The sequence below is a fragment of the Protopterus annectens genome, chromosome 7.part0 (genome assembly GCF_019279795.1).
Source record: "Protopterus annectens isolate FY-2018-M chromosome 7.part0, PAN1.0, whole genome shotgun sequence".
Lineage (NCBI taxonomy): Eukaryota > Metazoa > Chordata > Ceratodontiformes > Protopteridae > Protopterus > Protopterus annectens.
The window spans coordinates 572,382,153-572,396,204 of record NC_056739.1 but is presented as its reverse complement, the minus strand read 5'-3'; the positions used below and the strand labels follow the sequence as shown (position 1 = coordinate 572,396,204).

The following is a 14,052-nucleotide window of genomic DNA, read 5'->3' as shown; positions in this document are numbered from 1 at the left end:
CAATGTTGTCTTGGCCAGTCTGGGGCTATCAGAATGATCCTCGGACATTCCTCTTTGATCTTGAGAAGCACCTTGTGCATCAAAGGAAGTGGAGGGAATGCGTATGCTGTCAGGTTTTTCCAACTGAAGGATAGTGAGTCCACCTTCCAAGCAAGTGGGTGGTAAGTCCTTGTGCAGAATTTCTTCAACTGGTGATTGAGTGGGGATGCAAACAAGTCTATTTGTGGTAATCCCCATTCTCTTGTGATGGTTTTGAAGATGTCCGGATGCAGCATCCATTCGTGGGCATCTGTTGTAGTTCTGCTTAATATGTCTGCTAGAATGTTTTCCTTCCCTGGTACATAAATTGCCTGTAACTGAATGTTGTAGCTCAGAGCCACATCCCATAGGTCCAGTGCCAGCCGGCATAGGGGGTATGAGTGTGTGCCTCCCTGCTTGTTGATGTACCACATAACTGTGGTGTTGTCTGTCCTTAACAACTGGCCTTCTTGGAGAAGAGGTCTGAATGCCTGGATTGCTAATTTTACTGCCATCATTTCTTTTAGATTTATGTGCAGATGCAGCTGGTCTTGAGTCCATAGGCCTTGAATGCACTTGTCCATCATGTGTGCCCCCCAACCGAGGTCTGAGGCATCTGTCGTGATAGTTTGTCTTGGTTGGCTTTTGCAGAAGGGCAGTCCTGTGTTTGATTGACAGGCCTGAGCCCACCATAAGAACTCTTGCTTCAGGCATGGGATCATTGGAATTTTGGTTTACAGGCTGTGCTTGTGTTGAGACCACAAATTCTTTAGGTACCACTGTAGCTTTCTCATATGGAGCCTGGCATGAGGGACCAGTATTATGCAGGATGCCATGAAGCCTAGAGCTTGTAGCACTTTTCTTGCAGTTAGATGGCTCTGCTTTGTTAATGCCAAGAAATAGAGAGGAAGTTGCTCTTTCTTTTCTGCAGTTAGAAATGCCATTTGTTTTGATGTGTCCAGTTCTGCACCCAGAAAGGTTATTATTTGGGATGGAATCAGCCTTGACTTTTTTGTATTGACTGCATATCCCAGGGCTTGTAGCAGGTAGATGACTCTTTGTAAGTCTTCTGTTAATTTGTTTTTGTTGTCCACTTGTATCAGGCAGTCGTCCAGGTAGGGATAGATTTGAATTCCCTGAAGTCTGCAATGAGCGATTACTGATGCCAGGCATTTCGTGAACACTCTGGGCACAGTAGATAAGCCAAAGGGCAATGCTGAGAATTGATAATGCTCTGATCCTGCAAGAAATCTGAGGTATCTTCTGCAAATTGGTCTTGTGGGGACGTGCAGGTATGCCTCCTTGAGATCTAGAGTTACCAGCCAAGACTCCTTGCCCAGCATGGGAAGAAGCTGCTGTAGGGTCAGCATTTTGAATTTTGGAACGATGAGGAATGTGTTTAAAGCGGACAGGTCTATAGTCTGCAAAATCCATTTTTCTCTTGTAATGCAGTGCCAGTTTCTTGAAAATAATGTTAGCTTTCCGCCTAAGGGTGCTTCTAGTTGTTCCCTGGTAGGCGGTGCCACCGCCAAGTCACTGTGATTGAGTTGTTGTAGTGGTGGTGGCTGTATCCGTGCCTCGTTGGTTGTTACCCTGCCACTGGCGACCCCTGTAGGCACCCCTGGATTGGTTTCTGCCTCTAGAGCGCCTATTCCTGCCTCTTTGTGTCTTAGAGGAGTCTGGAAAGGAGCAATTCTTTGAGGGCCAATTCCTGCTAAACCTTGGAGGTTGAACTTGTAAGAAATCTTTTACTGTTTGCACAGATTTTGCTTTCTCTTCCATCTTTTTTAGTACCTGCTGTGCGGGGGCACCAAATAAATTGACCTTGTCCATAGGTGCATCCAAAAGCTTAGATTTGACATGGTCTGGTAATGCCTGCTCTTTCAACCATGCATGCCTCCTGATAACTGTGCCAGTCATGGCTGATCTAAAGGAAACCTCCAGTGCATCATAGCCACATTTTAAAGAATGGTTACTAACCTGCTGTATGTTATGTAACATTTCTTGAACATACTTTTTATCTAAAGATTCTTCAGAGGACAGCTTTTTAGTCAACTGGTCAAGCATAAACTCTTGATATTGAATCATATGAAATTGGCAGTTCAAAGCTCTAGCTGACAAGGTAGCATCTCTCTAAGGACCTGGATTCCCTTTCAGAGGGGAGGGGGTTTTTAGAAGAAGTAGTTGCAACAGCTTTAGGGCCCTGGGAGATAGTCTCTGGATCTGCAAAAGGGGCCTTATATAAGTGGTGATGAGTGTCCGGGACCCTGTAGTACCTATCTGGCTTAGCAGGAGCCGGAGGTAAAGTATCAGGAGAAGTGCAAGCATCATTAAATGCATCATCAACAACAGATAGAACTGGAGGAATAGCTAAAGGCCTATGCTGTGGCAAGTGTAGAAAGGTCCTAAGCCTTTTTCTAGAGTCTGAGAAATCTTGGCCCTGCCACTGAAATTGTTCCCTCATAGCATGCAAGGTTTCCCCAAAGGAAAATTCCTCAGGAGGAGAGGCTGAAGGGATGGACTCCTCAGCATCAGAGTCTTCGTAAGGAGAATAAGAAGCCTCAGGAGGGTCTGTATGTTCTGAATCATCAGAGGAATCATCTGTGGCTACTGGCTCAGGGGGCTCTGCTCTAGGCCTCTTCTGGAGGAGGGAGAGAGGCCCTGTCTGGATGAGGCTGGGATCCACGAATTAAAGAGATGAGATCCTCTGCCAAAGAAAGCATATGGGAGCTGGTGCTGGGCCTGTGAGAGGGGGGCTTGGCAGGCCCAGGTTTTGAAGCTTTGGCTGCTTTAGCCCCGGCAAAGGCCTTAATAGACATAGCTGGAGGAGGCCTAGCAGCTCCACGTGTAGGGGTAGAAATATCTAGGGGAATGGTGTCAGATAAATCCTGTGAAATCGCAACAGAAGGTTGGATTTCAGAAGCCGTTTCTACCAGGAGAGAAGAGGCCTCGGTAGAAGGCAAGTTATCGGCTGTAGAAAGAACTGCTTGCTCGGTTTCGGCCGAAACAGAGACACTCGTGGTTTGCTTAACCACGGTTTCAGCCGAAACCGCGGACCGCGAGTGTCGGTCCTTTTTTTTGCGCTTTTTGGTTATTTGCGTAGTCGGAGGATCCGACGGCATAATGTAGGCAAAATCGGAGCCGAAAATCTGTTCAGCAAAGTCCGAGCGACGTCTAAGCGTCCGTCGGTTAAAAGAAGCACAGGCCAGGCAAGCTGCTACGTCGTGGTCTGGGGCCTAAACAATGTATGCAATAGGAGTGGAAATCTTTATGAGGTATTTGTTTCCCACAAGATAAACAGTTATTAACTTTCTCTGACATCGGCTGAGGCAAGAAAGAGTCCCCAACGGGGTACTTAGCTTTATAGAAGTCTTCGAAGTAGTATTCGGTAGTAGTAATCTCTGGATCTGACCGACCGGCACTTGCGAATAGCTTCTGCTTCGGGCGCCACACGGCAAGAAAGACTGGGGAAAATGGCGTCGGCTGATGCCTTTATACCCGAAGAACTGCCGCAATGACGTCGGGTGAAGTGCGACACCAGCCGAAGCCAGACCCAGACTTTGGAATCCGGCCGACCGAAGGGCTGCCTGACGACAGGACAACCCATTTGTAAGGACTGCAGATGCATCCTTGAAGGACATCTTCCCATACATATGGCGGCATAAGAAAATGCACTATCTGGTAATCCAGACAGGAGAGAAGTTACAGTGAGTGGCAAATGAGCTAATTCAAACTATTTAAAAATGGAAGATGGAACATATGGATCTAGATATCAAAAGTCCTGGCTATAAATAGGTTTCTGGTTTCCCTAGTACTATATGTTGGCCTAGTGTATTTTATAAATCTAGATAAAAACATTTGGGAAAGAATAAATAAAAGAATTAAGTTTGATATGGGAACTTAGACAGTAAGAGTGAGGTGAGAGAAACCAAGTTTGCTAGATGAATAGGGGAGCTTGGGTTTAACAGTTTGTAAAAGCTATTTTCTAGCCACCAAAGTAAAGCTAGTGCACATAGGTTCATAGGTGATGATTACCAGGCTAACAGCACAAGAGCCTTTACAAGCCTAGCCAATAATACCCAGGATATGAAAATATTATACCTTAACTCCCAAACATGGGATGGGGTACTGTCAGGGTACTGGGCCTTTGGCTGTTGGAGCCCTGATTCATTTACAGACTGCCTCAGTCCATAAGGGACATGGGCCGTACCCTGGAAGTGAATTTATGGTTCCCCATCCATTTATCAAAATTATTTTTTAAGACCGCGTGGTACATGCTTTATTTTCCAAATAAGGGAAGTTTATTCCACAGATGAGGTAGCCTTCGGGATACTAATCTGTCTCCAACAAGTTCTGCTAGAGTCACAAATAAGGTTCAGGTCCATGGAACATTTAACCCTCGTATAATTTTTCTTGTAAATATGTAATATGTTCATCAGGACTGGATAACAGAATGATTTGTAAGTCAGGCATAAGACCCCTCTCAAACTGTGAGACATGGAGTAGAGATAGGGCTTTTATTCGGTCTGCAAAACATGCGTCTTATGCTTTCTATTTTTTATTTTATTTATTTATTTATTTAACATTTGTTGACTGGGAAAGTCCGACTAGGTTCCACAGATCCTGTTTTCAGCAGAGGCCCGGGGAGAAATGCTCCAGATGCATGTCTTTAGAATGTGGGAGGAAACCGGAGTACCCCGGAGGAAACCCACGCAAATGCAGGGAGAACATGCAAACTCCGCACAGAAGGCACCCCGGCCGAGAATCGAACCAGAGAACCTCTTGCTGTGAGGCGACAGCATTAACCGCTGCACCACTGCGCCATCCAATTTTTAGTGAGGAAGCCTGGTTAGGTACATGCAGAAGGGAGCATTGTACTCAATTATGGGCCAGATAAGGGTTGAGTACAATGGCACTATGAATTCCTATCTTGATGTCATGCCTCTACTTATAAGTTGAGCCACACAGAAGGATTTCCTTAATACTGTAGCTACCTGGTACAGAAGGATTTTCTCACTACTGTAGCTACCTGGTGGTCAAAGTTTAGGTGACTACCCATCTTTATTCCTAGGTTCCTCACCACTGGGTCTACATTTAGGGGTGTGCTATCAATATTATAATTTGCAGGAATATCTGATTTACCAAAGGGCATGATTATGCATTTAATCTCAGGCCATGGTTTGGGCACCAGCTATTTATAGGATGTCAACATTGATTGGGGATTCAATGTTTGATCCCAGCTTACAGTTGTTGCAGAACCTGGTGAACCAGAGGCCCCCAACAACGGCCTTCATTTCAGAAAAGTATATATATCGTACAGGAGGGGTCCCAACACTAAACCTTGTGGGACACCACAAAGGTTTCTTATCGGAAGTGGATTCACCTATCCAGTCAACATGTGTCCGGTCAGTGAGCCAGTTGGCTGACACTGTAGGGGTTTATGGCCAACTCAGTAAGTTTATCTATGTTCCCCAAGTAGGGGACTGTGTTGAAAGCTTTAGCCAGGTCTAAATAAGCGGTGTATACTGTTTTACCCTCACCCATGGCCCTGGTCAATTTCTTGGAAGAAGTCTACCAAACTGACCAGGCAAGACCTCTCTGACAAGGCCAAATGGGGTCTGATTCAGTGTTTGGAGAGTTCCTATGTTAATGATCAGGTCCGAGAGAATTCTCTCCATGGCCTTGCAGATAAGACTGATCAAGCTTATGTCTGTAGTTCCCTGGGTCGGTTAATGGGCTCCTCCCCTTTTTGAATAGGGAAGACTGTTTCCGTCCAGAGTCTGTGGTTAAAGGGGGTTTCTAGTGGCCCTGACAGATACTGTTTTAAACTATTTAAGAAGCATCCTAGAATGTTGTTGGGACCCATGGAAGCTGTGTTTTTTGGCTTTAGTGAGCACAGTAAGGATCTGTTCAATCATAATGACCAGTGGTTGTGGGCATTTTTTTGGGTGTGGTTGGAGGTGATTGGGGAGGTGCGGAATTTAAACTGAACTTGTCACCCAGCTGGTTTGCTACAGTTTCAGGCAGGGTGCAAGTGCTGCCATTCGTGATTAACTTGGCACATTGTTGAATGTTCCCCCGGAGGTTATGAACATAAAAAAATTAAAAAAAAAGCCTCATGGTTATCTTTCACCTGGGAGGCTATCTTTGTATCATAGTTTGTTTTGGCAGATTTGATCAGCTCTCCGATTTATTTAGACCGGTTGTTTTATTTTTTTTTTTTGCACTGTTTTGTCTGTTCTTTCTTTACTTTGAAGAGGATTTTTATCCTTTTGTTGAATAGCCTATTTATGCTAGGGGTCCACCAGGGGTGGTTTATTTTTGCTAGTAATCACAGTTTCGACTCACAGGTACTGCCTCCTCCATGCAGCTATGATTATGGTTGCACAGTGCTTTTGTGTAAAGCTTAGAGTAGGCCTCAGTGTCATCTGGGTTCAGAGGGGCTTGGAACTTTAATAAGATGTCAGTTTGAGGTAATTGGCCTTAGCAAAGTTCTTAACAGGTTTGGAGTTTGATGGGAGTTCTAGGTTACTTTTAATACTAAAGGAGATAATTTTGTGGTCAGATCTTACCAGGGAGGAGAGGGAGCAGCATCCCCCCATGTTCGTGAGTACTAGGTCTAGGATATTTTTCCCTCTAGTTAGGGAGCTAACTAGCTGCTCCAGGGTGTTTGCATTGACCAAGTCCAAATCCTCCCCGTAAGTGAATTATGGGTCATATAAGTCTCCCAGTTTATGGAGGGATAGTTGAAGTCAAGTATGGTGTTAAGCTGAATGTTAAGAGTCTCCAGTAGGTTTATGTAGGATGTGTGGTTTTCCAGATTCATGTATAAGCCTGGGAAATGAACCACTTACAGGCTTGCCTGTCCATTAGAGACAAACGTGCCAAACAAGGGATGAATTTCTTGTTCCCCATCCAATTATCCAAGTTACACTTGAATTGAGGTAGGGGGGAACTCTGCTTCACATGGTTGGGGTGCCTGTTCCAGAGAAGGGGTAGTCTCTAGCATACACACCTCTCTCTCTAGCAGGTCCTATTTATATCACAGGCAAGATTTAAGTCTTTAGAATGGGCAATTCTGGTGCTGTTTGCTTTGATGATAAGCAGGAGGTCCATCAGAGTGAGGTCTGACGTCTTGTATAGCAGGCATAGATCTCCCCTCAACAGCCTGTAGGAGACAGAATACATTAATAGGGCCTTGAGGCGGTCTGCATACGACAGATTACTTATTGCTCTGTATTCTTTTAGTACGGAACCTCTGTGAACTTTCCAATTGCTGGATATGCCTGGTTAGGTACTCTATGTCCGATGAATGCCAAATACACTGGAACAATGACTTCCTTGGACCTAGATACCATAACTTTGTTTATAAGTTGCCCAACATAGAACGATTTCCTCACTACTGTAGACATGTGATGGTCAAAGGCTAGATTACTAAATTAGTCTCCAAGACCCTTGACCACTGGGGTCAACTCTTAGGTGTGTGTTGTCAATATGACAGTTACCAGGAGTGGATGACTTCCTGAAGGATACTATTATGCATTTCTTGGCATTTAGTTTTAGTCCATGGCTCTGACACCAGTTTATCTGTGTTAGCCCTGCCTGGAGAACATTTGTGTTGGTGGGCGATTCAGTGACAGCTCCTAGTTTGCATTCATCATCTGCATCAGCCAGAGGCCACTGACATTGGTCTTTACTTCAGAAAAGTAAATGTCAAAAAAGGAGTCCCAGGATCGATCTCTGGAGGACTCCACTTGTGACTGACCTCTCCGTAGAGGTGGACTCCCGGGTCCAGTCAGTTTGGCTATATACCAGGTGACAAAAGGCTTTGTACCAAACTTTTTGAGTTTGTCAACAATGCCCGAGTGGGGTATTCTTTCAAATGCCTTGGCCAAGTCAAGGTAGGCAGTGTGAACCATTTTGCTCTCATCCACTGCATTGATGACCTTCTCAAAGAAGTCCACCAGGCTGAGTAGGCATGACCTGCACTTGATGAAACCAAACTGGGGTGGGTCCAGTGTCTATAGGTTTACTATATTACTGAGCATTTCCATAATCATTCTTTTCATGGCTTTGCATACAAGACTAGTGACATGTATGGGTCTGTAGTTTCCAGGGTCTGTAGATGGTCCACCGTTGTGCAGAGGGATGATGGTTGCTGTTCTCCATTCATGAAGCCTGTTTGGAGGCTACAGTTAAACTGCAATTCCAGAAGGCCTGATAGGTCATGTTTCATGATATTTAGAAGGGATTCTTGGATATTGTCTGGGCCCACTGATGCAGTGTTCTTGGTCTTAGAAACAGCATTAAGGATCTGTTCCCTTTGTGATAGCCAAGGGAGTTGTACTTAATGTATTCCCAGAGGGAAGTTTGAGGGGGAAAGAGGGGAAAAGTTGGAGCTGAATTTGTTGGCCAGTAGGTTTGCTATATGTTCTGACTCATTATAGGTGGCTCCATTTACAATAAGCTCTGCACACAGTTGGGTACTGACTGAGGCTGTGGATATAGTTAAAGAATGCTTTGTGGTTGTGCTTGGTTTGGAGGCAAAAGTTACCTCAAATTTGGTTTTGGTAAACTTTGAGTTGTTTTAGTTTGATGAGAGTGCTTTTATCCTGATAGGTGCTACACTTCCTAATTTGTGCCATGATTTTCTTACTTCTGTTATACAGCCTGTTGATATTGTGATTCCACCAGGGTGGCTTGTTTTTTTGAGTTAGTTCTGTACTTCGGTGGGTACAATTGCTTCTATGCAGCTATTAACATGCTTGTATAGGGTTTCTGTGAACAATTCTGCTCATTTTATCCTGAGCCGAGTGGGACTGAAATGTAGGAAAGGCACTGCAACCTTTCACAGTGAGTGGTTTCTATGACTGCACATATGTCGGTCTTCTCCAAGATGAGAAGCAGTATCTTCACAGACGCATCCATACACTGAGCAAGTTACATAAGATGTTCCCCCAAGTACAGCAGAAATGTGGAGATGTACGAAAGACAAGCAGAGTAACTGGGAATGCACATTTTGAGGATGTGAAGAACTAGCTTCAATATAAGAATTTTCAAACATGCTGGAACAATCTGGGAATCAGATATAAAGTTTATAAGGAAGTTAATGCTTTTTATAACACCATTATTTAAGACATTGATAAACGTACATTTATATAAAAATGTTAACACATTCACAGATACAAACATATATTTGCATCATATATATTCTTTCATACAACTATCAATCCAACATTACATACTGATCAATTCCTGCCTTACCTTAAACCTCACTCCTCCTCCAAAACATTATTCTACACTTACTGTTCCCACAGTTTCCATTTTTTTTGTAGGTAATTTGCTCCTAACCTTTTCTAAAAAAACTTCCTTCCAGTTCATTTACCTCTGTTACAATATTCACTACTTCAAATACAGCTGGCTTAGACTTTGACTTAAATATTCTAGTAACTGCGGTTTTTGCAGTAACCACAATTGACCTTTCTCTGCTGGGATGTTTAGTCTGCAAACTCATTGCACTCCTAAAACATATGCTCCCAGTTACCCTTTTCTTCCATCACATCTTCAACATTTGCCACCTACCAGAGGAAAAATCCTTTGGAGTGTACGTGGGATATAAAAATACCTATACAAACATTTCTAAGTAAAAATTTTAAATCTTCTAAACTATGTTGCAAATTTCATCATTATCCCTTTCCCCTTTAAATTATAGCTTTCACTTGTTATGTACATGAAGGGCTGCCTGAGGCAGGACAACCCATATGTTATGACTGCAGATGCATCCTTGAAGGACATCTGTGTAGCTTTAAAATAAAATATTCCTTCAAATCAGGTAATCCTAAGCCACCTTGTTCTACTGGAAGGACCAACTTATCCCACTTGACCCTTGCCATCTCCCCCTCCAACATAAAATCCTAAAACTCTATTAATGTTTACAACTTCTCTAGTTGATAGAAGTATGCCTGACCTGTATATAAAACTAAAGGGTCTCAAAACACTACTTGAATCTTGCGATCCATAAGAGCTTCCAGTTTCCAAGTTTTGTATTATCTTTTGTTTTAGTCTCTTCCCACATATCCTTTTTGTTTTTAAACACCTTTATTGCAATATCACTTGTAACAGGCACATTTACATTTATATAAAAGTAATCACACAGTATTAAGTTAAAATTAACATTATGCTTCACATATATTGCTATGTCATATAACCTAAGCAACATTACAGACATTCAATTCCTGCCTCCATTTTTAAAGAAACATCTTTATTAAACCATCACTTATGACATAACCAACCATATATTTATATAAGTGAAAACAAACCACACCAACACAATCCTAGCTGCAAGCATTTTACATCTCAAACCATATTGACACACTTCTAGTTGCAAACATTATACATCATTTATAATCTACCCAATTGTTTTCAGTCAAAGATTTAAGTCTTGCCTTCTTTTAAACCTAATTCATCCCGTGTATGTATTATTCTCACAATTCCCATTTTTTCCTATGTAGTTTGTTCCTACCTTTTTCAAAATATCTCAATTCCAGTTGTTTTATCTCCGTTACTATATTCACTACTTCTAATACAGTTGGTTTAGATTTTGATTTCCATTTTCTAGTAATTTTTTTTTTGGCAGCCAACATAATTAGAGACAGCAAGGCCTTACCATGTCTAGGCAATTCTGATTTTGTATCAGCTCAGAAAAATCATCTCCCTCATCACACCTATCTGATGTAACCCAGCATCTCCGATGTGCATCCCATAGGGAATCCTTAAACTCTGCCAACTCACTGCCCAGAAAATGTTCCCAATTACCTCTTTCTTCCCCATCACACCTCCAACATTTGCTGTCTGAGGAAAAAGCCTCCGGAGTCTACTTGGGTATACAACTATCTATGTAAACATTTCCTAGCAAAAATCCTAAATCTTGACTTTGTTGCATATTTGGGAGACGTACATATATCCTCACATTTTTTCTTTGTGAATTGCTTATCCAATCTCTCTTCCCAATCCTTTCTAACCTCCTCTGACTGATTCTTATAGTTATCATGTAATGTTTTATATGCTCTACTAATTATTACTTTTTTGATGGCAACGTCTGCTCTGGATTCTACTAAAACCTCTACCAATGCTGGTCTTTCGTTTAGGACCCCCCTATTTCTTTCTCTTTGCCTATACTCTGATGGCAATCCTTGATAGGGAAGACTATCTCTAACCTGCAGTCTCTTTCCACATATCCCTAGCTGCCATAACAGAATTGTTTTTAGTCCAAAGTCCCAAGTACTTCATTGTATCATGTCCCCATTAATATGGGTATTGCTGAACCAATTTATGAATGGGTACACAGTTTTACAGCTATATCCTTTGTTTTGTATTCATTAATTTTACATCCCAGTAAGACTTGAAACACACTCAGAATTTTCCACAACACTTAGATGTCCTTTTCTGGTTTTATATAGTCTGCAAATAAAGCAAACTTTTTTTTATCATACCAAATATTTCCCTGATTTCGGAGTCACTTATTTTCTTTTCCAAAGGCTCTAACTATAGTGCAAGAGGACACCCATTCCAGGTTTCTCTGTTCTGACACAACTTATCAGAGAGGAAACCTTCACACTAATTTTTGCCTCTGATCCCTCATAAATCCTCCAAATTAATCTTATTATTGCATTAGGGAAGGCAAATAGTTTCTTTGCCCTTCTCATAAAAACCCATCTCACCATCAGGAACCACCAACAATGGTATTTTCTTACATTCTACTTCTCTGGATCATCACTGTTCTGTTAATGTTGTCTGAGGTTTCCCTCCCCTCCATAAAACCACACTGACCCGTATATATCACTTTTGGCAACAGTTTTCTTTTAGCTATTATAGACCAACACTTTATAATCATGATTTAAAACTGAAATGGGCCTATATGAAGCTGGGTCTATCATCTTTAGGCATTACAGCCACAGCAACGTTCTTACAGGATCTTGGTGCTTCCTGATCTTTATCACTTTCTTCACTCCTAGCTTGCAAACTTCCACAGGTATACTTTCCCACAGACTGATTATACATCACCATATTTATCTCATTTCCACCTATCTCAACTGTTAATTGGTGAGCTTCATCTGCCTTTAAACTTAACATACTCAAGTCTTTCATAAATATTTACATTTCTGCTTTTTGTTGATTTCCACATTCCTCCACTTCATACAGATTTTCATAAAATTTCTGAAATCTCTCTCCCTCTACAGATCTCAGGATATTTTTCTCATCACAGGCTCCCTGAGTTTGGGAACCACCCTCTCTACTTTTTGTTGCTTAAGTCATTGTGCTAAAAGTTTTTGTGCTCTGGAGTTATAAAAAAACAGTTGCTTAACAGCAATCTTTCTAAACTCATGCATATTATCAAGATACTCCCTTATTTTTTCTTTAGCACTCTGCAATTACACCTGTTCTTGTTCTGTGAGATCTCCCTTTTTCTGCACCACTAACCTTTGTCAGCCCCGCTAAATAATTTACTTCTTAACCACATCCCTTTCTTTTATTTCTACACTCAAGTTTCTCTCACTCACCAGCTATAACATCTGAAGAAATTTCTGTCTTCCCTAATAACTCTCAAACAATTTCTACTACCTATTCCTTAAATTCCTGTTTAACAGGTAGGTGGGGAAGTGCCAGTGTCTCGTTTGTACTTCATTACTCTATACTTTATCTTGGTTGTTATTGGCACATGATTTGTAATAGTTATTGTATGCGTGTCAACACTATCAATTAAATGCACATGTTCCTGTAAAATATAATTTCTGCCTAGTGTAGGCCAGTTATCGTACCTTGGGGAATATGTAAATTCTCTCAAGAGTTCTTACTACTGAATTCACATCTATTATACCAAATATTTTCATACATTTCTTCAGAAATCTACCCTCTTTTGTTATATTTTCACTTCTAGGTCCCCCAAATACAGTCTTACTGTTGCAAATCATCTTCCAGACCCCACTTAAGACATAATATTCCCTAGTGAAAGCTGAGGTTTTTTTCTCCACGATGTTTAAGCTCGAAGTGCAGTTTTAGGTTGAATATAAACACATGCCAGCATAATTATCCTCCCTTGCCAGTAGCCCCTTACTACTACAAATCTGCCATTACTTTTTTCCCCTCTTTTATCACTGTTGGAAGTCCTGTAGCAATTAGTACAAGTACTCCCCTTTTTGTCTCAAACATTCTGTTTAATATCCACCCCGAAACCCTTTATTAAATTCACATGCTCACTTCCTTCCAAATGTCTCCTGTAGCATTGCTATTTGCAGTCTGCTTTTCTTAATTCAATGATTTTTTACCTTTTTGTATACACCTTTAAGAGCATTCAATAATATGTTTAGTGTAGACATTAAGATAAGAAGTTATTGTCACAAATTAAATATGACATCTTTAAATGTCTATTTACATGCTTTTGTGTTACATGCACCCACTGTTTGGCAGGTTGACCTTTTATACATTTGTTTCTGGTCATCTCCATTTGCACTTGCATCACATTTTACAAGACTTTTAAGGGAGTTAATGTCTTTAAGCTGGAATGTGGAAAAGAGAATTCCAAGATAGAATCCTATACTTTATTCATTACTAATGATAGCAGTCAAAACATTACAGGTGGGAAGGCACATGAGATTGCACAGGATATAAATCCGAAGAGGCAATGGAGACAAAAAAAAGAGAAGCAAGCTGCAGAACAAAAAAAAATAGGACTTGTAGAAAAATATAAAGGAGATTTAGATGAGCATGCTACATGAGAACTAACTACATAAAATGAATGTGTATGCAGGCTGAGCTGATGTGGAATGTATTAGATTGCAAATACTGGAATAGATTTAAGAGTATACTGGAAAGCTACTGGTGTTAAAGAACCAAGGTGCAGCATGGAGGAGGACTGTACACATTGTGCACTTTTTAATACTCTTCTTTTCAGTAGCAATAAGGTACTTGTGCCTTTGCAAATGCTACCTACAGGGGCCTTTCATTGACCAAAGGTGACAGTGGGCAAATCTCAGG

General features: G+C 41.4%; 1 protein-coding gene across 4 annotated transcripts in view; it reads right to left on the bottom strand.

Moving 5' to 3' along the window:
* The window catches only part of CCHR7.PART0H17orf49 (chromosome chr7.part0 C17orf49 homolog), a 623,656-nt gene that overhangs the window by 132,416 nt on the left and 477,188 nt on the right, over nucleotides 1-14,052 (bottom strand). The gene's annotated exons all lie outside the window — the stretch shown is intronic.